This window comes from Monopterus albus, unplaced genomic scaffold (assembly GCF_001952655.1).
Source record: "Monopterus albus unplaced genomic scaffold, M_albus_1.0 scaffold70.1, whole genome shotgun sequence".
Classification (NCBI taxonomy): domain Eukaryota; kingdom Metazoa; phylum Chordata; class Actinopteri; order Synbranchiformes; family Synbranchidae; genus Monopterus; species Monopterus albus.
The window spans coordinates 1,566,999-1,593,887 of record NW_018127950.1 but is presented as its reverse complement, the minus strand read 5'-3'; the positions used below and the strand labels follow the sequence as shown (position 1 = coordinate 1,593,887).

Here is a 26,889-nt window from a genome sequence, read left to right as displayed (position 1 = left end):
GACTTATCCAGTCCTACCCCATGACATCATCTTACCATCATTGGTTTGCAAGCAGTATCTCTACATAAATAATTCTCTTCTACACCACACAAGTAAAATAGCTCAGCGATGTAGCAAATTTATCAAATGCAAGATCAAGCATACAACATATTAGCAAGGTTAAATCTTTTTTGTGAGAACTCTATATTAAACATACTTTGTGATGGCTTCTTCATTCTGACATCTAGATTAGGTTTAAACCTGATTTGCCTCCCTCATAACTTGAGTTCATGTAGTGACAGTCGACATGTTGCTAGTAATCTGTGCTTACATTAGCCGTTCGTGACAAGTTTTGCATGAGTTGAAAGAAACACATAGAATAAAGCTGCATTGTTGAAATCAATGCATATGGTCTTTTTTTTATTAGAACAGCATAGCACTAGCGGGCACTAGTTATTAATTATAGGTTAGTTAGCATTACAACAATGCAGAACTTGTCTAAAATTAGAAATGGGCTATTAGATATCATTATGTTGTGAGTAACTACAACATAATGATATTTATTGTGCTCAAAAATGTTCCCTTACCAGTAGCTCGTGCTCCTGCCTCAGCAGCTACTCCTTGTTGCCCTGTGGTCGAAGTTGCTGTAAATGTAGAGATGTGAGCGTACGCAAACAACCAATAATATTACACCAAAACCTCCGTTCTATGCATTAAACTCACGAGGTTCAAGCTCATTGAGTCGGTCTGCTGCTTGCCGCAGTAACTCAAAAACTGAGTGACGTGCTGCCATCGTGTACACAGGAAGCACTAGTCTATCACAGCTTTAGCGCGAGTCGGTTCATCTTCTTCTTATTGTTGTTTTAATGGCGGTTTACAAGCCAAGCTTTTGGTGCATTACCGCCACCACCTGTTTGTTTGGTGCATAACTGCAAGTCAGTTCATCTTCGTCCTCAGGTTTTATGGCGAAGGGCAACCAAGTGCAATGGTCCATTACCGCCACCTACTGGACTGGAGTGTGGAGCAGTAGGCAGCCAGTCTGGGGTGATTCGATTGCTTTTATCTGAAGAGCAAAAACACGCCCCATTATTAGCATACAGTCAGTGAAATAGAAATAGAAATAAATGTGGAAATAAAGAAATGCTAAATAAATAGATATATAAATAAATATATGCATACGCACATAAATATGTGAATGAATTATTGTAATAATATAAATATATGTATTTATACATTCATTTTGTACTTATCTATTTATTTGTAAATATTATATATATATATATATATATTTAACTAAAACTTCTATTTCTCTAAAAGAAAAATATATTATTTTCAGATTTCATGCAGTATTTTAGAAAAAAAATAAAATTAAGCAGATTTGTGTATTTCTGTGTATGTTTTTTTTTTTTATATTTGATTATGGCAGTTTTGGTCCTCCATACACTTGACCCTGTATATGTTTGTTGTATATGTTTGTTAGTATATCAAAACTGATTGAATGTTTATTTGTGCACTATGTCTGAAACTGTCAGCATTGCAAGGATGAGAACATCTCCTGCTAAAGCAATGGCAGAAATTGGATGTAAAAGGAGGAGTGCCTAGTTTACCAGACAGTCAATGGACCAGTGTCAGTTAGATTTGGCACTGGGATGGCTCTAACCTGATGACAATTATCCGAAGAAAAACAAGATAAAGACAGAAGAATGAAACAGGTCAGAAGAAAAGGATGTGAACATAGATGCCGATTTATCTGGTCTGCACTGTCTGCCTTTTGATATGAATATGCTAATGGCATTACGGCTCCTTCCTATTACCAACTCAAGAACAAAAATGGACAGGCTCATTAACAATCACTGACAAGCAAAGTACCACATGTTATTATTGCCCTGTCAACAACAAATAACAGTTATTAGGACCTGAACAGGAATAGCTTCAGGATGTGTTTGCATGTAATCATTTGGTTTTTACCCAACAGCCACTTAGCTCTGCCTCAGACAACAGAAAAATAGCAGCATGTGTAATATCCTTAAAATAATAGCATGTTTTGTAATTTATCATTTCTAACCCCTATATGATTACCTTTCTAATGTGGTCATAAATATTTACAGTATTTAAAACCAAATGTGTGTCATATTTTTAAAATATCTTTTGGATTATGTGTAAAATGATACATTGACTTTAGTTTCAATTTCACTAATCCTGAAAAAGCTGTTTATTATAAATTGTTAGACAAACAATAAACAACAAACTCAGTCATTATAGCTTTTTGATTTTTGATGACCACGGCCATAGTCAGGAATGTCCACTCAAAAGTTAAAAATCTTGACTTTCCTATTTTTTGCTTGGCTAATATTGTCTTTCTTACAACTTATGTAACATTGAACTGTAAAAGACTTAAAGCATGTGTGCCGATCTTTATGAATGGTTAGTTACTGAAGATAAGCTACACTTATCAAACTCAGCCCCCCCGAACTGTGAGCACTAAACACAGGTGACACAACCATGATGCCCTCAGTTAGTCTATAGACTTGCCAACACGTAACAGTTTACTTTTTAGGTCCCAATAAACACACATCTTGAAGTAAAAAGAAAAACATTAAGTGTCTAATAAGATGTGGAGCTATGAATTTCTGTCAACACAATCTGATCCAAATCTGATACTGTGTCCAGCTCTCCAGGGTTTTTACACAGTGACACTCGACTTCCCATAAAGTTTCTGTGTTGTGTACTGCAGATCTGCATTTTGAGGAAGCTGTGGATGCAGTTTGGCTTATTCTTGTTGTTCATGAACAGTGTGTTAGGTGGTATCATCATCTTGCAATGTGGAAACATCGAAAGGCTTGAGTGTTTGTACCTTAGGTGCAGTTCTCTCTGTCTGCAAAATGGGTTTCACATCACCATGCAGAGCTGCCATCAGATAATGTCACACAAAGGCACATGGCATTCTTCACCTTATTAAACAGTCTGAAGCCAACCCTGTGGGTTAAAGTGGCTGTTCTTATTTTCTTTTAGCATATTACCATCCAAAAAGTGAAGAAAGATGATTAATTCTATTTTATTACATCTTTCCAATGCTCATTGTTGAGTTTTGTGCTACTTATACCAGAATAAATGGCTTTATGCATTTGCCTCTTACACAGGAGGTTTTTGAAGATCCGCCCTGCCATAATCCTACTATTAAGAAGCTTTTAAGCTTTTTAAAAAGAACCGAGTTATTGTGATTGTGTCGTACAGTGGGTGTTGACTGAGTTTCGTGACAGTAATTGGGAACAGTATATTTTGGTATTAAAAACTATAGCTCTGCAATTTCTCTACAGTTTGTTGTTATGACTTTCTTGGCATTTTGCCTTTATTTAACAGAGAGGGACAGCGATGGTGGTGACATGCACAGAGGTTTCCAGCTGGAGGCAAATTGTGGATGTTGCAGTTATAAATGTATGTAAGACAAGTGTCTTATCCACAGGGCTACTAGTGTTACAAGTGTATGGCTTAAGCTGTGAGAATTTTTATGGCAGTTTCTGTTGCCACATTATTGTATTTTATTATACTGTCCATGCAACAAATACAACTGTAGTTCAGGTTACTCTCAAGAGGAGAGTAACCTGTGGAGCCCTGTTAGCTGCTTCAAGCTCTTTTAAATGGAGATAATAATAGTCTACAGCTTTGCTAGTGGCTCTGGAAGGCTGCACTTTGGCACAACATTAGCTACAGTAAATGCCGTCAGCATGATAACATGCTCAAAATGACAGCGTTAATAAAGTTTACCACATCCACTATCTTGGGCACCACAGGCGGTGGGATTCATTACGTGGGAACCAGAGATGTCTGTGCCAGACTTTTGCTCTAATCCATTTTAAAATTGTGGAGATGCTCAGTCTGGACCACAGTGGCAGGGACAAATCTAGAAAATTTTGGATGGGGTGGCCAGGTTGGGGCACAGACTCAGAGAGGGGTGGCTCATTTGAAATACATGTCAAAGTTAACTGAACCCCTAGTTCTATGAAATAATAAACCATACATTATTAAAAATCCAATTGTTTATTCTGTGTGAAAATGAGACACACACACAGGGGGGCAACTTTGGCTGCGCTCTTCATTTTCTTCCAGCCAGTGACATCACTGCTGCACATTTATAATTTTTAATTAAATATAATAATGTTTTAAAATAATGTGTTGCTGGTACATGCTACTGACTGAATCACCAGCTGCATTTGGAAAGCCCCTTTCAGACACAGGATAGCTAATATTGCTGGCTTCATCAAACTGTTTCTGTCATTCAGATACAGGCCACTTTTACATCAATAATCCTCATGGGGACAGAGCCATGGTACATGCATAATTTTTGCCATAGTTTTCTTATTACAACATGGCAGACAACTGTGTGTTCTGGAAGAATATTTTTTTTATCATACTTCTGTTGTTTATGGCATTGTCAAAAAACAATCATGTTTATTATTGAGCTGAGCAACTCACAAAGAAACATGAGAGGCTTGTGCAGACACATAGACTATCATGATTGGTAGGAGCACAACAGTATGCATAATAATGTCCTACGTCAGTATGCTGGTAATCTTGTGCATGCCAAACCATTAATGCATGGGGTTCAGACTTGAGCCATGTTGAAAGTGATACATAAATGGTGCTACTTCCAACTACATTCAGATGCCGTCACATTAATGGAATGGAGTGTATGTCTGAAAGAGTCTTAACTCTGATTTAATCATTCAAAGAGTGAAGCACTGGTGGCCTGTATCTGCATTAATGTTCAGTTGCATCTCAAGACATTAATATTAATAACCTTTTGCACAGAGTGAGTACAGTCATCACAAATTCATCAGGGGGCCCTAACTAACTGAGCTGTTGTTCCCTCCAGCCTGTAGGAGCTGACATTTCCCCTCTGAGGGAGGGCTAAACCAGGTCAGCTCACAGCAACTGCCTGAAAATACAGGAAACCACAGGGATCTAAAAAGACATTCTCCCTACAGTAATGAGCGAGACAAGGGTGCAACAGTTCCACTCGTCTGTGAACTCAGTGCCCCAACGAACAAACCAGGAGACACATCCAACTGTTTAATGCTTATTTGTGGATGTATTTGAACTGTGGAGCCAGTTAACACTGCAACACAGATAATGGCTTGACAAACGTCTGGGCTGGACCGGTAAGAGCTCTGTAAAGGGTGCTTTTTGAAAAGATGGGAAATGGTGATGTGCACGTATACAACAGTAGAATACATGTAACAAAATGCAACCTGAGCTCTGTTCTGCTTTTATGGAATATATCCAGACAAACACAAACAAGAAACTCAACCTTTTGTTTGCTCCTTTTTAATGTAGCACTGAATCCAAAGCATCATTCTGTGCCAGTCAGCTCCCTACTGAGAAGAATGTTATTTTTTATCCTTAAAAAGTGCTTATTTATTTATTGCAATACATTTCAGTGACTCATGTGGAGGGCTGCACACTATTCAAGATTGATTACACTTCAAAGACAAAGATTAATTGATTGTAACTTTTAGGTGTATTGACCACTTGTGGCAACAATTACAAAGGCAGTCAGCTCACAAACAGTTTCAAAAATGCTGAATGGGTCAATATGTGGCTCAATATTCAAGGATTAATCAGTGGGGGAAAAGAAAGAAAGAAATCTCTGGCCCAAAGGGCACCTTACATGACACATTGAGGGTTATTTCTGGTTTGTTAGGTATTTTTAGTCAGATAGAAATTGGATAGATACTTTATGTATTAGAAATGTTTAGTGGAGATAGGATGTCTAGTTAGACTGTTAAATGCTTAGTCATGCTTATGTGTTTCTACAGGGTACATCTGGTCAAGGATAACTGGAGAGAAAAGTTGATGACTGTCAGCAGACAGGGTGTTTAATATTATTATTATGATGTGTATAACTGTAGCCTTAGCCATAATATGTTCTTATGTTTAAGTCACGACATGTTACTAGAGGTCGTGTGAGAATGTTTTTAGTTACACACCACTTAATCAACAGACACACACACACATTGATTTACTTCATGTTTTGGCTACTGCTATGGCCAGCTGCAAAGCTGGCCACAGAGACGTCTCGGGTGACGTTTCTGTGTAGTATGGGGCTAGCCCAACCGAGGGGATATAATGTATAGGCCTGGTGGGTTCAGGGTCTTTCATCTTACATCTACCTGCGAGCAGTTTGGAGGTGCAAGATGCCTGAGCGTGTAATGTTAATTTTTGCCTGTGTTCATGGAATAAATCAGCACTATTTTGTAGTTACTTGGACTGCCTCGTCTCTCAGAGTCAGTATGGTAAAACGTACCGGGTACAACAGGTTGATTGCTCTAAATGAAGTAGACAAACAGGGTAACCATAGAAATTAGCATTATGAACACTAACATTCTAGGAGTTACAATTAATGTATTTTTCTTTCTCATTATTAAATACAAATTCCTACAGTTTTGCTTACAGCATTTAATTGCAAATTCAAGACCTCCTCCGTGTTTACCAAGTCCTTTGTAATGCTCATTTTCACTGTTTAAGTCAAACATTCTGAAGCCAGCACAGAAAGAGCTTTTTCTCTTAAAATGTTCAAACCTCTCACACCCTACATCAAAACTCGTGCAACTTTTAATGCACGTTATACCAAATTTTGTGAGCTGTTGTAGCAGGCACCAGATAGTTTTTTTATTTGTGCTGATGAGGCCCAATCTATTATTTACCATGAATGAGCTACTATTTAACAATAATACATTCATGTGAATACTGCCCTTTTTCAAAAGAACCTAGCTCTTGACGCCTTAGTTAACTAAATTAATGAACTAAACCAAGTTAACAGAAGTCCCCAAGTTACTCTGGAATAGGTTAAATAAGTGGTGCAGACAGAGGCGTAGTGCTATGTGTTGACATGCTGGAGCACACACATGCGCATGCACAGTTAAGTTAACACTTATTTCAAGGGCCATGTAAACACTTTTCCTATGGTGGCAAGTTTACATACATTCAACTTTAATTGCTCATATGATCAAATGCTTGACTTAATTTTCTGGCGTGGCATAATAACAGTATCACAGTTAGTAGCTATTTGACAGAGGGTGAATGTTATAGCCAGCGATAATCTTATATGGCCTATTCATGTCAGTTAATGAGAAAACAGTAACAATATATTATCGCAGGACCTGTAGCCTGCACTGATGATTCATTTGTATTAATTAACATTAGCTAGCAAAACAGCTACAAACTTATTTGCAGTGTGGCTGAAAGGCTACTGGCAGCTACCGGCCATTTTTAATGGAATGTTTTCTGGCATGTTACTCAGTGCAGGAGTTGACATTGTGAATCAATCACCACACCTTAAATTTTATTATCACAATTTAGACCATGGTTTTATGGTTTAATGGTTTTCTTGCAGCACATAGGCTTTACAGATGATTGAATCTTCAAGTGCTCACAAAAACGAAACGTTATGAATTTCAACCGGATTATGCAAATATTCTTTTCCCTCTCTTGAAATAAAAAAAGCAGGAAGTATCGCTCCAGTGCGCTCTGGCAGCACTACACCTATGGGCACAGGGGACCTGTGTGTACACATTGTGCCGAGGCAGGCCATTTTCTGTGACCAGCTTGGTCTACGGCTGTAACACAGGATCTCTGTGCTACACTTCATTGCCATTATTGCCTTTCAAAAACCCTTAATTTTTCATTTTCTTGACTGAAAATGAAGATACAGTACAGTATTGTGCAGAAATTACCTTACTGAGCTCCAATGGTTTTCCATGACTGATAAGATAAGAGCAGCTAAAACCTGACATCATCACAGGACAATAACTAGCTTTCAAGGGATAGCAGGCAAACATAACTAAACAGGCCAAAATAAAATCTCTAAAAAAAAACAAAAAACAGACTGGTGTGGATATGGGTGTGAAGTAAACAATTGTTTCACACAACAAAATGATCCAGACTATTGTTAAGACTGCTACGTAAAATATGAACTGAACACAAAGACATGCTATTAGGATCTGAGAGGGAGCTCAGGAGGTTACACTTTATGATCGATCATGTGTTCAATTTACAGTATGGAGTCAGAGAAGGATGTTCTGTGTGATGAACAATACTTTTTCCAGAGATACAGGATGCAAGCAGCTCAGTCAATTACAATCAGCTGCAAAAATGTGAGAAATATTTCATAATCCAATTTTCACCAGCTGGACTGTTTTTTATTCTCCCTGATAGCATCACATGCTTCCAAGCAGATGGTTTGCTTATTTAACTGGAAACCCCACAGGCCCACACCCCTACATACATGCTCTCTCAATGTTTGACATTCTTTTATAAGATCTGATCCAAAAATACTGCATTTTTGGAGATGCTGGAGTACCCATGGAGAAATAAAAGTCAATTACACAATTTTAATTAGAAAGGCATTACACTGTAATGATGATTGCCTCATAAATTTATTTGGTTTTTTCTAGCACTTATTTCCTTCATCATATTCAAAAATCCAGCCTGGCTCCCCTGTTTTCTCTCTCATGTTGCCAGACATTGTGCGGTCAGTTTTAAGGTTTTGTTCCCTATAATTCTTACTTTACGGAAAGCTGTTGAATGCATGTATCCATCTCATTCAACGAATTCCATCACAAGCTGGTATAACAAACATTACTTGGCTATTTTTGGTGTGCATTACAAACATGACATGCGTTGTTTGTTGTATTTAGAATAGTGTTTATCTTTACAGCCAAGCCAAAAAAAATGTTACCACCATTCTTTGTGGTAACTTTCTTTGATTTTAATAAACCGTGAATTTGTTTGTCATTGTATATGAAAAACTCCTGTTTCTCATCATTGTGATGCTGCTGCAAATAAGGCAGAAAACTGGCCACCAGCATAGCACTAGAAACACACACCTTTGTGGATAAACACAGTACATTTAAATTTTTCACTCACTCCTTAGCCAGATTACTTGCATGTAAAACAGCCATAGAGCCAACCTTTACTATTATACATTAGTTTGTGACGGCTTCATGGCTTATTCAAATGCAGAAACATGCCAAATAAATCAGTGTGATGTTTACGAGGCAAAATCCTGGCAAATAATGTGGGTAGTACAGTGATTTTCACTCAGCGACAGACAACAGAGGTTGGTTCATCACTCATGGAAATCGTCTAATGCTCCCCGTGCGCTGCCACCTCATCAGTAAGTCCAGCCAGTCGTTCTCGCTGTAGAAACAAACTGCTCAGTCTTTCCTGTCTCTTCTGTCACACACAGGTGTGGATAAAATGCAACAAATGACTCCTGTCTAGGAAGAGAGAGGCTGGAAAGTTGACAATTCAAACACTAATGAAAAACAAATCCCCGCTGAATCCCATCTGAAAGGAATTCCAACGAAATATTCATCATACATTTTTGACTGCAAATCTCCTCTTGGCACCTCACCATCTCATTGTTTCCAGCCATACCTGTGAATGTTTCCCCTCATAGGCATCCTCAAATCCTGCTGTAATGCCAAAATATGGGCAGAGAGTTACCAGTGTGACAGCAGAGTTTTGGTCATATAAAACAGAGTCAAGAGCAAAGTAGACAGACGTGCTTTTAAAAAGCAATAAAAGATTATTAGAATCTGATTTCGGTGTTTGGTTCAAACTTTCAAAATAATAATTTCCAGACTCGGTTTCACCTGTGCAGTAGAGCACAAGAAGGCCTTTACAAAGCTGTTTTAATATTATTCTTGCATCGCTGCAAAAACTGAGGGCAACTTGGAATGTGACAGTCGTACAAAGTGGAAGGTAAAAGCTGTAGGACCGAGCAGGTGCAGCTGTTGGAAACATGAATCGTCATCGCAGACTCACTGTATTCCTGCAGCATTACAACAATTCTCAAAGAGACAAAATGAGAGAAGATGATGTGTGGGAACCAAGCATGTACCCATCCCTCACCCAGAATCCAAATCCAGAGAGTGTGAGTCAGGGTCCAGGAACTCAGGGTCTATATTTGGAAAACTGTTCATGTAAGTGAGCTGTTAATTAATTGTTGTGCACTGTTAAATGATACTCTCCAAAATCTTCTGTACTCAAGCTGAACAAGCTCAATTATCAGACTCTGGCCAGATAGTTGGTTTCTGTGGAGGCACAATGATACATTGAGGAAGGAAAGGTACTGTGAATGCTCAAAGTATGATTATTCATAACAACACTAGAGAGGCCTGCCTTTGAAAACAATACCTAAAGGCAGACCTTTATTGCTCCATTCTCCAAGTTTTACTGGGATATTAATACATATTTTAGTAAGAAGTATCTGTTTTTTGATCTGCTTGCATATGTACAACATACTGTATGTTACACTCATCACTATGCTGCTGGGTTTCTTTTAACAAAAACAGTTTTCATTCACCAGTCAATTTCCAGCTTCTTCTACTTTGCTATTTTTTTTCAATTGCTGTAAAATGACTCCCATTGATAGTTAACTCTCCCTACACAAATATTTCACATTAAATGCCTTTCAGTGGCTTAAATAGCTTAATACCTGCCCGTCCTACTATACTATGCTTTTTATGCGATGAGAAAAATGGCAAAGCAGTCAGTGAGTATGACAATTTCATTTTTGTACTGATGAAATTTAAAGCTTTAAATGATTTGTCAACCGATTAGCTGATCAAGAAAAAATCAGCCAGTAACAGTTTTAATAGAATAAGTATGTTCTTTTTTATCAAATATTTCAATTTCATTTTTTGGTGTTGTGATATCATATGAGTAATTTGGGGGTTTTGGAAGGTTTGTCAGCTGAAACAAAACTTCTGAGGACATCAGCTTGGACATTTTATATTTGGGGGGAGTGGTATGTACTGACATTTTGTAGACTGAACACATCAGTTCATTAAGACAAGAACCAGTAGAAATAACAGTCACAGCCCTAATAAATTATTACTGTGAAAATGTACATGATATTGAATTTACCATGTGACCCATTAACAGTACAACCTCCCTAAACATGCTCTATTAGTAGCTGAGCCACCCCACCTACTTACCAACCAAATATATCTGTTTTCAGCATTCTTAGGAATTCATGTTGTGGAAACTTAACGCTATTTGTCGTACTTGACGGTTTACTGTGACCACAACATTTATGGTCAACACCTACTGTACTGTAAACTGCTGTTTATTTCAAAATGTCAAACACTGTCAAAACTTTGCCACAAAAAAGGGTAATACACACACAAATTTTGCTGATGCATCTTTATGAAATACTGTATTAATAAATAAGATCAAGGGACAGGATACAAAAGTATAGCAGGGTGATTTTGGGGTCACCCATTAGGGAGGAGTAAATGGTGAGAATCCTCTAGTTGTCCCATGGCCTTCCCCTCTATATCTTCTGCCTGTCAGTGGTGTTCAAAACCAATTTTCTTTGTGAAGTGGGTTTCTGTGTCTCTTTTTGTCTCTTTTTTCCACCACTGAGTTTCCGCTGGAAGAGGTCTGTTTCATACTGACGTAGCCATTGTACATGTTTGGCTTTTTTGTCTTCATACTTGCTGGACTGATGATACAACTTTCTGCCTCTTCTTGTAGAAAATCTAGAGGAAAAAAACGATTTCCTCTCTGTTCTGTTTAGATGTTACAGGAGATGGTTGACGGTTTTATCCCCTATGATGACTGGCTGATTCCAGTACTAATGGAAGGTATGTGTGGACAATGAGCACAATGTGAAAATCCCTTTTCTCTTTACTTTTGTTTGCGAGCCATAGAGAGCAGAAGACATAAAAGGAGAACATGGCATTTACTTTGATTCACCTCATCAGTGTATGCACGATGACACGCTTGTCCACTGACTACCACTGCATTTTTAAATTTGCTGCTAGCAAGTAAACAAAGGCATCAGACTATGAAGAACAGATGAAGACAGTGAGGAAAAGTGCAGCATACTAAACTTAAAAGTCTTAGTTTCTGAAAGCGAAGGGGACCAGACATTAAACATTATTATGCGTGACAAGACGGTACTGTGTTGTCTGTTACTTTGCTTCCATGTAAAGCTTGTGGGAACAAATCGCTTCAATACAATAACTCATGTGCTGTAACTAACACAAGTCTTTCATGGAGTGTGAATATTTATCACTCCTTGAGGAGACTTAGCACCAACTTGTGAAATGTGTTGCTTTCTCCTCCCATCCAGCTTTAAGCAAGGAAGAAAACATTACAGCTATTATATTATCTTAAAGTCCTCATTATCTGGGTTTAGTCATGTTTGGTCCAAACCTGTACAATACCACAGGGTAACTAAACACTGGATAAAAAAAAAAAAGATACAATATTGTCCAAAAGTTGTACACACGTATTTCAACTATTCCTGCAGCAAGAAGCCAGTTTTGCTCACAACCTAACCTCATCCAGGCATTATTTTTTATTAGCATATTAATATTTGCAGAGTATTACCCTTTCCAATAAAGAACATTTTCTCAAACACGTTACTCCATAGACAAGTTAGGCAAGTTCCCTGTCAAGACATAGCCGCGAGTGGCTTGACTGCGCATCAGCAAGTTGGGATGCATACACACTCGAGCAATGTGTTAAGTAATTCAGTGTCAAGTACAGAGGCTTTAAGATAATTACAGTACACTGGCTGGTTTTGTGTCATTATTCTGGTTAGAAGAAGAAAGTCAAAAGAATATTAAAATAGTATTCATTTATTCTGCAACACCCAGCAGCTAATATACTATTACTGTAATTAATAGTTGATTTTAAACCTCAGCATGGGCTCTTCAGTTGCATTTTAAATGTGCCAGAAATCATGTTAACTTGATAATGTTTATTGGTTAATTCCACGGTTGTTGTGTTTAGATTGTGTCACCTCAGAGGTGTGAATCCAACAGAGATAAAAATACATTTCTTTTGTTTCTCCCTCCAACAAGGTGACTGCTCTTGACCCTGTCTGACATCCGTGAGTCGACAAACACTCAAACAAGAATGGGCTGACCAGTGATTGTGAATAGCTCGCAAATGAGAGCCTAAAGCCAGAGAGACAGAGCTAATCAGGGGCCTATTTTCTTGTCTTTGTTTCATCAATGAAGTCTTCACACCCTCAAGGATTTGGCCTTCACTCAATGGCCCCAGAAAAACACAAAAGATGTTGTTAAGATTGCTGTTAAGATTTCTTGGTGGAAGTGCTGATTTTCCATAGACACAAAACGATCACAAATTAAGCTGTAATTTTTACTATGGTAACTGGGGAAATGGCTCAGACTGTGTGGACAAAAAATGGTAAGATTGTACAAATGTCTGCAGTGGTAGTAAATAGGGAAATGTAATCATGATTAAGGGTGTGCTAATCGTCCTTCTGTTCTTCAGATTATGACTCTGGTGTTACGCAGCCTTGTTCTCCTTTTTGTCTTTGGCTGACTGTGATACTGTATTCTTTACCCATACCAAGATACCGACTACCCACATCACGTAACCAAGACTAAGTCAATCAACATATTGTTGTGTGATGTTCATAAACTGCACTCATTCAGTTTTCCCACTGTAAGTTTTACAATTGATTCAATTGTTTAATTCTCAAGGCTAGCATTTATGTTTTAACCACTCCAGCTGTGTGACTCCAGGTTTAGTCCAAATTGAAATATCTCAACAACTGTTGTATGGATTATATTGAAATTTTGTGCAGGTAGTCATGGTCCCTGGACTTCAGCGATGTTGTTCTTCACAGTACCACCATGCTGTTGGTACCACTTTTTTACTTTATTTTTTTGGTGAGCTCTCGACAATAATTTGATAAACTGCCATAAAATTTGTTACAAACAACATTCTTGGTGCCACATCCAAATGATTATGGTGCTCCCCTGACTTTTCTTCTAGAATATTTTCTACTACATGGATAGGCACAAAAATGCATACAGACGTTCACTGTCAATAAACACTGGTGACTTTGAGTGAAAAATCTTGCATCTGAGGTGCTGTACAAATTTTCCTACTCCCCAGTTTTGTGAATTTTGGACATCTTTAACAAAAGGGGGATTTTGTTTTTCTGAAGCTATTCTGTTGTGGACTTGCTTCGGTGTTTTGGGTCATTGTCCTGTTGCATCACCCAACTTCTACAGAGTTTCAGCTGATGTACAGACATTCTCACATTATCCTGAAGAATTTTTTGATACACTTGGGAATTCCTCTTCCTCTCACTGATTGCAAGCTGGCCAGGCCCTGATGCAGCACAGCAGGCCCAAATCATGATGTTTCCTCCACCATACTTTACGGTTGGGATGATGATTTTATGATGATATACAGTGCTGCGTGCTCTTTCCAAATAGTTCAATCTTAGTTTCATCAGTCTACAAAACATTTTGCCAATAACGCTGTGGAGTGCCAATGTGCTCTTTCGCAAACTTCAGGTGTGCAGCAATGTTCTTTTTACCAAGCAGTGCCTTCCTTCGTGGTATCCTGCCTTTAAATCTTTGGCTGTCACTCGGGGTTGTTTCTTTACCTCAGTGATGAGTCTTCGTTGTGCTCTTGGGGTCATTTTGACTGGGCACCCACTTCTTGGTAGAGTAGCCACAGTCCCAAAGTGTCTCCATTTGTAGATTGTTTGCCTAACTGTAGACTGGTGAATTTTTAAAGTCAATCATTTTAACCTTTTCCAGCTCTATGCAAATCAACAATTCTTTATCATATATGTCCTGAAAGCTCTTTTTGGCGAGGCATGGCTCACATAAGCATATTCTTTTTGTGTGGAGCAAACTCAAAAGGTTTGAGTGGTTATCTGTCAAAGTAGCTCTAGTCCACACCTCCAAACTCATTTTCTTAACAAGACTCCAGGTATGCTAACACCTGACTCTAATTAGCTTTTTTGAGGTCATTAACTCAAGGGTTCACACACTTTTTCCACTAGCACTATGAGGTTTTTATGGTTGTTCTCAATAAAGACATGAAATTTCTTTTGTGTTGTTATATTAGGCACATTATATTCGTCAGTACTCTTGACTTAGATGAAAATTAGATCACATTTTATGACAAATTCATGCAGAAAACCATGAAATTCCAAAAGGTTCACATACTTTTTCTTGCCACTGTAACTCAGCAATGAAAACTGATGATGTGCGTCAGTCACAGGTGGCCTGGAAGGAAAAAGGTGTTTGCTCCTGGAAGAAGCACTAGTCTCTCGCTGCTGCTGCTGCATAAACAGGACAGAATTCACTTACAAATGACATCCACTTCTGTCACACTACAAAAAACAGTCAATGCTCCCAGCATAATAACTCCTTCACACTGCTTATCCATATTATCTCTTTTTGCCATGGAATTCTTTATGCATGAATCACTGAACTAAATTTAGAAGCTGTTGCACTATTGTGTGTAATTGAAGAGAAAATCTGAAGTGCTAAAATCTGAATTAAACCAGCTCTGAAAGGCATGTCTGTTGTTTTGAGCTACACATTTTCAAAGTCACAAACAAGTACTTTAGAAGGAAATTAAATGTGTATTTTTATGCAGCAAGCATCGCAGCCTTTGAGAGAACAAAATCCAAAGAACTCATGCTGTGCACAGTGCAATCAGCCAGCTAGGAATTAATCATTTACTCTCTTTGGACAGAGAGAATTGGATATTATTTTTTCATGGATCATTGTCATTTGCTTGTGAGAAAAAGTGATGATGTATTATGACAGCACTGCCTGTCAGCAGCCAAACCTCATCTGGCAAAGCCTTAACACCTCTGGTGCACTGTAGAAAAAAAGGCACGTTACTGTCTATCTCAGTATTTCCATTAACTTCTCATTTCTCTCCAGTTTTCTGCGTTACCTCAGCTTTTCACCAATAGCTGGCATAATGGAAAACTGCCTTACAGTGCCACTAAAAACAAGGATTCGCTCCAGAGTGTTGACACAGATGTAGGCAATTTATTGTCTTTGACTTTGAAAACTGTCCTTGTTTACTAAAATGATTCCAAGACTTTTAAACGTTGAGACATCCTTTTAATAATGAATTCTGTATGTACAGTAAGCAACACTGGGGCAAATTCAGCTTCCAACATTTATTTGAATGAATAACACTTAGTTCCCAACCTTCTACTATTTCACACCATTCTCCAGCCGCAGGCTAAATAAAACTCTTGTTTTTTATGAAGACTCTCAGGGAAAAGCAGCAAACCATCTAAATAAAATATCTTGCACATTATGATACCACTTTATAGTTGGAGTCCAATACGGTTTTATTTTGCACTAGTTTATAGCACAAATACACAAATTTCAGTCCATGCTCAAACTCTACTCTATGTACTACTGAACCTGTTTTAAAAGAACTTCAGATTAACTTCCTTTTGCTGTATGTGAAAAGAGATTTCTAATGAGGAACTATAGAGTCCAGAGGCATTGCTAGACATAAAGCTCTACTAGGGCACAGGCCCCCCATTACTCAAATCACACAATTGTATTTCTTGAATGTCTGCTGCATGAACGGAATGTGCTCTCCATTGTGCTATGTGAACCTCCCTTGCTTAGCCCACTGTTCCACTGCCATACTGCTGTTAGTGAAACTGAAACAGCTCTGGGATGTAATGACTACTCTCAGGGCTGGTTGGTGAACTGCTACATGCTAGCTCCCCCCTGGCTTTCCGTTCACCATTGTAAATATTATTTTATAAAACAGTACTGAGAGGGTAAAAGCTCTCTAAGCTAACAAGCTTGCTAACAATCACTTAGCAAACCTGATTTCTTGTTACCTTAGCTTTGATGCCAACAGGACAATAAGTGCACAGTTTATTCAAAAGATGTATTTGTACTTTCAGCTCCAGTCTCATGACTGTTTACATGCCACTGCCCTTTTATAGAATCATTTTCACTGACAAATATGGCCATTCCAAATAATGTTCCTGCAGCTCTAACTCTTGTATCAATGAAGAATGATACAGTAACTTATAACCTACAAATGTTGATCCCTACCAGAGCTATAAAAAGGACCATCATGATACAGTGACAACAGACAACATATCTGTGCACTAAAGCCAGCAGGCAATTATTTTAGACCAAAGATTGGAAGCATGGGTAAATAAGCAAGCTCTACCCAGAATGAAGTCATACCTATCAAAATTTGCTCATTAGCAGACTGTATTATGTGTGCATAAGCTGTACATAAACAGAAATGTAGAAGAGGCAATTTGTCCCTTTAAATGGCCCTACAGTATATGCTATAACTGTAAAGTCCTGGATAAGTGTATATTCTTTCAGTGCCAATTAGACAAAGGCATCTGTGTTGCTTCATGCACACATGACAAGAATGTTTGTCATTTACAGCTGGTTTGCACAGAGAACAAGTCAGGTTAAGTTAATGACAGGACAAACCAGTGGATCTAATTATAAAGTGCTGAAAGTATGAATTGGAGACTAAATGTTAATACAACGGGCCAACACAAACATAGAATTATTATTATTTGTTATATCAGATTTACTGCTGAAATAAACCAATACATGTGCAGAATGGTCTTTTTGTAGAGATATTCTCGACTATAAGCTGAGGTACTGTAAAATATTATTCCACATATTCTCTCACCTTCACAGATGCAGGGCAAATGACTAAATATTACACTCATGTAACAAGGACACACATGCCCTGGGATGTGGAACATAGTACACTCCTACCATGCTTTGCAGGCCTGGGCAGGCTGGAATATCACCTTGGGTGCAATGTAGCAACAAGCCTGAAAACAACAATAACCACGCATATGACAGGTTGGGAATTGCATCCTGTGGTTAAATATATGTCATGTTTGCCCTTCATTACTTAAATCTCTCCAGTGTTTTCTCCTGCCCACCCAGCCAACACCCAGGAGGCACAAAAAGGGTACAGATGGATGAATATATTCATAGTATATTAAAGTATCAAACACACATACACACACACATACAAAAAGGTATTGGCAGAAACCGTAGAACAGGTGCTTTGCCCAGGGGCAGAACTTCCTTCTAAACTCTTGGTGAGATTGTTGTGCTTCTGCTGCCAAAACATCGACCTGGGTTAACCTGAAAAATAACAGTTACAGATTTTACTTCCAGGAGAGTGGTTTAAAGAGTGGGATGACTCTTGAACTGAATTGAATATTAAATAGAGATTCTAAATACAAGAAATTGATTCTCCCCAAGAAATTGTACAGCTAATGTACAGTAAGCCATCCAGGTGTTCTGTGTGTGAAGTAGCACCTTCAAGGTTAATAATGTACTTCATTTCATTACCACTATGGTGGCCACAGGGTACATTTAATCGCATTTAAGTTGACCTTTCTTATGCTAAAATTGAAATATTGTACCTTAAATGTTACAATCTATCCAGAAAATGTTCTCCATGTGCTGTACTAATATTTGGCCAGTTGTAAATATGTCAGTTGTGTATCCAATGACAAATCAAAAATATATAAATATAAATTTTGGTGTGTGTCACATCATCGGGTCCATACTTTATCAGTAACTGTAGCCTTCCAGGTAATCACACTACTTCAAACCTTTGTGACAAACCAGTGTGAGGAAGAGAAAGCCCGACCGATAACCAATACAGACGGCATTTATTCAGACATATACTATAGACCCTATAGACAGGCAACTCCATAAATCAGTATAACATGGACTGTGAAGCACTTCATGAAGAAATCAGGAGGCTTCATGGCATGTTGAGCAGGGGGGAGAGATGGCTTTTACAATGAACAAAACTGGAAAATCCAACTTAGCCAAGAGCTACATGAGACAAGAAAACAGCTGGCTTACCAGAAATCCAAGACAGAACCCTATATCAACAAGGAAAAAGAGACCAGAAGAGAACTTGAGAGGCTGCAGCAATACAGTAATGCAGAAACTCTCACTGCCTAAAACAATGCTAAGAAAATCACCAGAACCACAACGCCATCTACCATATAGATGGTGATGATCAACCAAATATTCATCATTCATTACTTTCATTCACTGTTCATTCATTGACATTTGTAATTTCGCCATACTGTGACTGAAAAATGTCTCAATGCAATCATGGAACTGTGACAAAACTTTTGAGTTTTGTTTTAGTGCAATACTGAAAGGAGCCTTTGCTGTTCAGTTCACCTCCCTGCACGTTAACAAAACTTATGTTCATGTTATTTAGTTGCATAATGATCCCTTCAGTTTACCATTCATGGAAAATTAGCATGTTCAATGAACTGAACTCTTTTAGTATCCTCATGTATAACACTGAACTAATTAAGAACTGTTTCTCAATATCTATTGGCACAATTAGCCTGAAAACAAGCGTGGAGGCACAGAAATCCACGTAAAGAGCGTCAAGACATACACTTAGTACATAGACGCCTGCACTTCATACATAGACCTCCACACCTAATAAACAGACCCCTCAAGATCTCGAGGAGCAGCAAGATAAACTATTATATTTCCCTAAACCCCTAGGAACAGCAAGTGGAAGCTTCAGGTAGGCATGTCTAAGCTACAGTATTTTGTTTAGCTCTCCTGTTGTGTTGCATTGTAAAGTTAAAAAAAAAAATCTAAGTATAATAAAGTATTTTATTGGTATGAAACTTCTTCTGCTTGGCTTAATAGGTGTAATCAACATATAAAATGAAAATGGTTCATTTCACATATTTGCAACCCCCCCATGTTTATATTACAAAGATACTGTTCAGGTCAATTCGACCCTGAACAGAAGAGGTGTCTCTTAATTTATCAACATCACTTCATAAAAGGAAAAGATTTCAAAATGTAAAATTAAATAAAAATGTCGTAAAAATAATGTATTTTATATGTAGGTCTTTCCAATGTTCATTAAAAAAAGTTTTAACATGCATTTTTGATGAAAAACAAGTGCATTATTCTCATTGAACCATAATCTGTGAGAGGTAAAGAACACCATTGCACTAAATAGTGATTGCAATGGTAAAATTAACCCAGGAACATCACTGCTGTTCCTGAGAAATGAACATAACAGGTGGGTTAAACTGCTGCCCCAATAACCTAGACCTGGAAAACAGCAGACAGCAGATGGATATGTGGAGAATTAAGATATATAAATATTTGTAGCTGTATTATGCTAAGCAAACAGTGTTTAATAAAGTATGTAACCTTCATTGGCCTCTACAAGTATGTGTGCCTCACAAGCATCAACAAACATAGACACATTTCTATCCTGGGGCTCCTTATCTGTCCCTTTTAATGATGTCGTCAGTGTGGGCTGAGTCAACCACACAGCCTCGCGGGGCTGAGTCGAATGCTGCTATTCTTCCACTCCCCATCAACCTCAATCATCACCCCTCTCTATGGGGTTCCAATACAAGCCACACTTTACCAAACAACTTCTCTCAAATGGCACGTTTGCACCCACATTTCAGTGGAAGTGGAAGGCACATAAAGCCTTGGGGCATGGGTGGGCAGGGCTACTGTTGGAACACAGAACCAATTGAATCATACCATTTAGTTCAACACCAACTCACACTCCTCTTGAGAGACAGGATGGACATAGCTGGAGTATTAGATGCATTTGTTCCCTTTCATGTACTCCACTTGCCTCATTCATGGCTGTCCCCTGTGGCTCCCTTAATCTACAAGAGTGTAAGCAAGCGAGTGGCAGAGGACCCTACACCTCGGCATAGATGGAGAAAGAGTGGAGTACAGAGTTCGGTTCGGAAATTAAAGAGTGGGAGGGTAGGAGACAGAGAGGAAAACTCATATAGGGTCACTGCGGGAGTGTGTATTGAATGGCTGCAATTCCAATGTGCGTCACTTCATTAGAGAGCTGATGGCTTTCGGAAGAGGCTGAGCTGGAACTGAAACACTAGTGGTCAATAAGGAGCTGGGTTTTTAAACAACACTCTCTATGATCCTATGTGTGACTCCTTCCCAAACACCACCCACCATGCAAAGTATGAATTATGCACATAAGACCCGTATTTGTGTTCTGAATGTACTCTTCACACAGATAGCAATCATGTACTGTAAATAACAGTCAAAGTGGCAGTCACTGCAGCACACTATTTATTCACTGGCTCATTGGCCTCTTTTGCTCTGCAAAGACTAGGAATCTCAATGATTTCTAGCTTTTATTTCCTGTAACGCTGCAGGGAATGGTGGACAAGAAGCTTATTTGAAAAAAAGAATTTATAGTTGTTTTTTTGTTTTGCTTTTTTTTTTTCGCACAGAGGCCAAGTTGAAAAACAGTGCGATGCCTATTTGTATTCATACATATGCATGTGTATGTGAGAGATATACAAAAACAATGCTTATAGGTGTGTAGATTTATGTTTTAGAGTCACTGTTTGCAATTAAATGATAAATCTAAATCAGCTCTCCCCATTGCCTGCTGCTAGAATAATTTCATGAATCAACATCCAACATGGCTCATGGTTGTATCACCTCACAGTATCCCAGCTTCCCCATTCAAAGAACTGGCTATCTGTAGAGACTCTCCTCTGGACTCATGCCAGGCCTGAGGACAAATCTGTACCCAGTGAACCAACAGACTCCACATGACGTGTAAACACACGCGACCGGACATCACCTTCCCTTCCAAAAATCTTCATGTTTTCCTCCTCAGGGAAACAAAACAGTGTGAAGTTTTTTCTGCAGCTTCCAGTGTGGAAAAGCTACCGAATGACAGGACATAACAATCATATGGTGCAAGATGCTTTTGTGGTGGAAGATAAGGGAGAGTTTAAGGTCATTTGACTGTTCTGCACACTGGAATGTAGGCTACCAGCAGATACCTCATGCCCAAACAAATTTTACTGGCAACGCAAATGGACTTCCTATGAAAATGAAATATGAATTTGAAACACACTTGATGGCATAGTGTTAGATCTTATCGTAGGAAAAGAAGAAAAAGAATGATTTTCAGCACGTGCAGGCCTAAAATTGCTCATTACACTCTCATTAGCCTCCAGGACAAAGCTTATGTAACAGAAATTGAACATGATGCAAGTATAACACAATCACAGTTTGAATTAAGGCATTTGAGGTTTGATTTGAAATACATATAACGTTCAGATGGAAAGCAGCTGGAAACTGTGAAACAGTATGCATGTCAATCAGGTACAGTATACAGATTTTGTATTAAAGATTTACAAAACAATATAGGAATGGAATATAGAAACCTTTTTTGTACAATCTGCTCATTGCCACTTGAGTGTTAATGTGAAACAATGCAGTACTTTTGATACAAAACAGACTACACAAAAGATATTCCTTCATTGGCATATTCTGACTTAATGTGAATTTATGCAACATTTTGAAATCTTGAAACCATACTGTCATTTTCTATTTTTCACTGGTGACTTTTTATGTGCAAATTGAAAATGTGCAGGTGTATGGAAGTGCACTTACTGACATCCAGAGGGGAAAACATATTAGGCAAATGTAGACATTTCAATGCCACAATCTCTGAAGTAAATCTAATTCACCATGACTGGTTTCCAATAGCCTACCCCACTGTTGGTTCTCATGGCCAATATATGCAGATTCATTAACATTACACTAACAAATCTCTCATTGAGTTGTTTGTCATTCCTCCTTATTTATAACTAGAAAAAGCAATATAGAGAATATTTAGGCATCATTAGGCTTCTCACTTCTTAGCTGCCGCTGCCTGTTGCTTATGACATCACCAGTCTCGGATCATATCAGTAGTTGCAAACTGGTGTCTTTATTTAGCCAAAGATGATTTGTGAGTTAAAAAAAACATCACTTTTTAGCACTACTCTACAAATAACAAGTGAATTGTCTATCAGACCTAGGTAAGTGTATCACAAGAAATGCAGGAGAATCTCTCTAATTAGACATGTTTTAACATGTTCAAAACATCCCAAGCTCTTGATAATATACTATGTTACAGTATACTGTATGTACAACACAACACTGGCCATGTTTTGCTTTTTTGCAGCATGTCATATCAATACTAAGAAGCTGATCAATTTAATTGATATGCAGTGGGATCCTCCTTATTTGAAGCAAATAGTTCTTGAGCAGCTGCTCAGGTTGCAGCTACAGGTTGTGAACATTCATGAGGCCACTACTGAAACCTGTGGTGATTATAGATCAATATGACTCTGGGTTTAAGTTAATTACTCGCATGAACGTAATTAAAGCTAGCCATCATTAGATTTGATAAGAGATCCAAAAATGGATGTGGATTCAATAAAATGCTACTGAACATAAGCACTTTTCAGTTACAAGTGTTGCTCCATCCTTCCTTGCTCTAAATTGTCAAACCAATTAGAACCTCTGGAATTAATGTACACATAGTGTGGAGGCGGTCCAGCTGATGCTTCTGTTGCATTTTGTATTATGAGCCTGACAAATTTGTCTTCCATTTCACCACCTTCATTTGTCGTGCTGTATTTGTATTTTTTTCCTTGTACAGTGAAAGAGTGAGATTTTTTAAAGACAGCGGGGGACAAGCTCAGCATTCTGCTTTTCAGGCTGTAGTAAATCGCAGTTCTCAAAATTGCGAAGGAGGCAATGAGAGAGAAATAGAAAAGGAGTAAAGGAGAGGATAATAGGCTTCAGTTCATCTTTGCTTATCCTGAGTCAAAAAAAAAAAGAGCCAGATTTTATGTAAGCTCAAATTTTAAGGGCCACTCAACCACTATGTGGTTTTTTTTATGTATTTTCTGTTTTTATTGTTTCGTTTTTAAACAGTTCTTTTATTGCTTTTATTTGTTTTGAACCTGGACCTTGAGTCTGTAATAAAGTGTCATCATCATCATCACTAACAGAGAGTCTGCAAGAGATGAGTAAAGACTGTAACAAAGATGAGAGGCATTTCTTCTAAAGTGGTAGTCATTTTATTTTTTCATCGTTACCTGGATCATCAGCAGCTGCCGCCAACGTGTCTGCAGATATTCCCAGAGTAAACACTCACGCTTAAACAACTAATATAAAAAGTCAGCTTGCACATAGTCACAAAGCAAAGGCAGGAAAAACAGACCTCTCCTCAGGACTCCGAGAAGAAGAAGAAGAAGAAGAAGAAGAAGAAACAACAACACTTATCAGTACGCCAAAATTCGAGGTACACTGTGAGCTGCAATGTATTCACTAATAACAAATTCAAGTCAACCACCTATGTAACTTCAAATTGAGCTTGAACAATACTGAAAATAGGACAGGTCAGAGAACAGTTTGAGATCTGTCACATCATTGCTGCAGGGATCATCCCTTCTCTTTTCCCTTCTTCATAACAATAAATCTCTCTTACCAATGCATGCCTGCGGAAGTGAAAACAAATTCAAACTACTGAAAATGACTCTGCCCGAGTAGGTGTGCTGAATGGAGCTGACTCTGCAGTGAATTTACATGTGAACACCTCTAAATGTCTTACTATCGGTATACCCTATCAAGCAGATTGCTGCTGAGAGTGAGTTTCCCCCTAGCAGCTCCTAAGCTCTTGTATATGTGTGTATGTGATAACAGCAAGAAAAGTTGGCCTTTCTTCAGCTTTCAGACAGCACTGCAATATGCTTTTAAAAATGCATATCTTTTTCCTTTTCTGTAGACACAGAAGCAAAGGCCAAAGCAAAAACTAGGGTGAGAATGTTCATTCTAGAGCAGCCAAAAAAAAAAAAAAAGCATTTACACAGGAAAATGGCCAGATTGCGAACAAAACAAGGTTGTTTTTTTTCCTTTACCTATGGAGTATAAAGGCCAAATGAAATGTTCTCACAGCTTCGGTCACTGCTCCCTAGCGCACCATCAGTATCACACTACCACCTGATGGATTGCATTTTTATGTGTGTCCATATGGCTATACCATTGTGGTTTACATCCTATGTTGACATCATGTCTGCTTTTATGAGGATTGATTAGTCTGAGGTTCAACCTGATGAAGTCCTCCTCCTCTTCCTCCTCCCCACTTCCAAACTACTGTATACAGAATCAAAAAAATTAATAATAACAATACAGCAACACAGTGTCTGACTGATTCCCTGCCAGTCTTCATTTTTCTACAACTTTGTTGCCTTAAAGCCAGTTTTAAATTGGTATCATCTTTATTTTTCCAATACCAGACTGACCTTCCAGCTTTGCTGGAGGGTAAATTTTTATAAGCTTTATCCTTAAAACATGAATTCCCTAACAAAGTCAAAGGACCAAATTAAGCTCCCGCCTGGTGTGTGGCTGGAGCGCTCTATGGTCTGAACTACTGAGGTTGGATCAATCAGTTTCTAGAAAAATAGCTGCAACAATCAGTTAATCAATTACATGATCATCAGAATAACAATCAACAGCTATTTTGATAATCACTTATTGCCACACAAAGCAAAAATGTAAAAATATCATGGCTTTCTGGTTTTCTCAGGCTGAGAATTGAATATTTCTGGGTCTCAGACTGTTAAACAAGACATCTGAAGCGGTCACCTTGGACTTGAAACACCTGGCATAGATATTATTCATTGTTAAAGCCAATAGTTTTGAATATTATTACCCATTAAATGGCAGTTATCAGTTGGTATCACACCCATAACACTTCAGAATGGGCAGGCTGCACCTATCTGTGGCCCAGGAGGTGGTATAATGATGATGCTGCTTTAAAACTACTGCAACCACTTTGAATGAGCATCTTTTTACATATTATAATTTTTTGTTGTTTTAGTCAGGTGAGAACATTGTCTCTCCAGCAGCTGGCTCGATTAGAGTAAATGACCTTTAGCAGGCAGAAGCACTGGTAAAGTACTCATTGTTATCCTAATTAGCTCTGCCTGATTGTGCTGAACATGAACACCTATTAGACTGAACAACACAGCCCTGAACTCAGTTTAGGATTTTGTGTAAATTAGGGACCTTGAAAACCTGTAACTTTCAGCCTGGAACACAGGAAATATGACAGAGAGAGAAAAACTACTGGTAATGCCTTTATTTTACCTCAGCTCTGTTGCAAAAATCTGTTCCTGAAGCCAATTTGAGCTGACGTCAAGACAATTTTCTGTTGATGTTTTTGTGGGACTTTGTGCAAGCACACCCTGTTATCACTAGACAAACTATTCATAAACGGTTATTTAAAACATTGTCCAACAAAACAGAAGTCAACAGCAGGTCAACTTTTAAGGCAAAATGGAAGCCCTAAACCAATTTTGGTTAACACACGGCATGAGCTGGGAAATAAAAGCAATTAGTTCAAACAACTCTGTCACATTCGCTCCTGCCCTGATGATAGCCGTCATCACGTCGAGGCAGCAGCGTGCTGTGTTGGAGCCAAACTAATATCCTGAACACAATGCAGTCATAACTGTTGGCTGCCAGAATGCAAGTGAAAGAATTCACAAGTGAATACACAAGCTGAATTTATTTGATCTTCCTGCTTTGCAAATAACCCCAGGTACCTGCGTTGTTTATAAAAAACAAAAACATTATCAATTATTTTTATGCAGTTAACCCACAAGATCTTGTTAGTCTGCTGCTGCTCATGTTCCTCATACCTGGTAGAGCCATTTTGAGGAGTGCAGCCCCAGTAAGGATGATATCAGCAAACACAGGGGCCACAGGAGCAACTGACAAGTGTTAATAGGTAGATATACACACTGAGAGGTTTATACACACACACACACACACACATACAACTCTTCACACTCCACCAATCACATGTGAATCACAGTTGACTTTGAACCAAATTCACCCCGAAGCTGTGACAATGAGAGGGATCACAGAGAAGGACTGACAAAAGCAAATGTTTACTCTGTCTTAAAATAACAAGCTGCTTAATCTGATGAAACCCTAAGACATACAGCACACATGCACTTCAAGAGCATCTCCATCCTCTAGCAGCTGCTGTTTCACTCTTGACTATGCTCTACCATCTAGTGGAGCACTCTGGTAGAGCAAGAGGTGGAGCAGAGCAGTGCATCTCAGGGCTGATCAGAAACACCACACTGACATCAAGCTGTGACTGTGTGTTTCAGTGAAAGCCTTCTCACTATGGTGCCGGAGAGTGTAAGATGGGTGG

The 26,889-nt window shown here is 38.4% G+C and overlaps 1 protein-coding gene across 3 annotated transcripts in view; it reads right to left on the bottom strand.

Annotated features, from left to right (window-relative positions):
• asic2 (acid-sensing (proton-gated) ion channel 2) overlaps positions 1–26,889 on the bottom strand; it is a 360,784-nt gene that overhangs the window by 189,921 nt on the left and 143,974 nt on the right. The window lies entirely within an intron of this gene.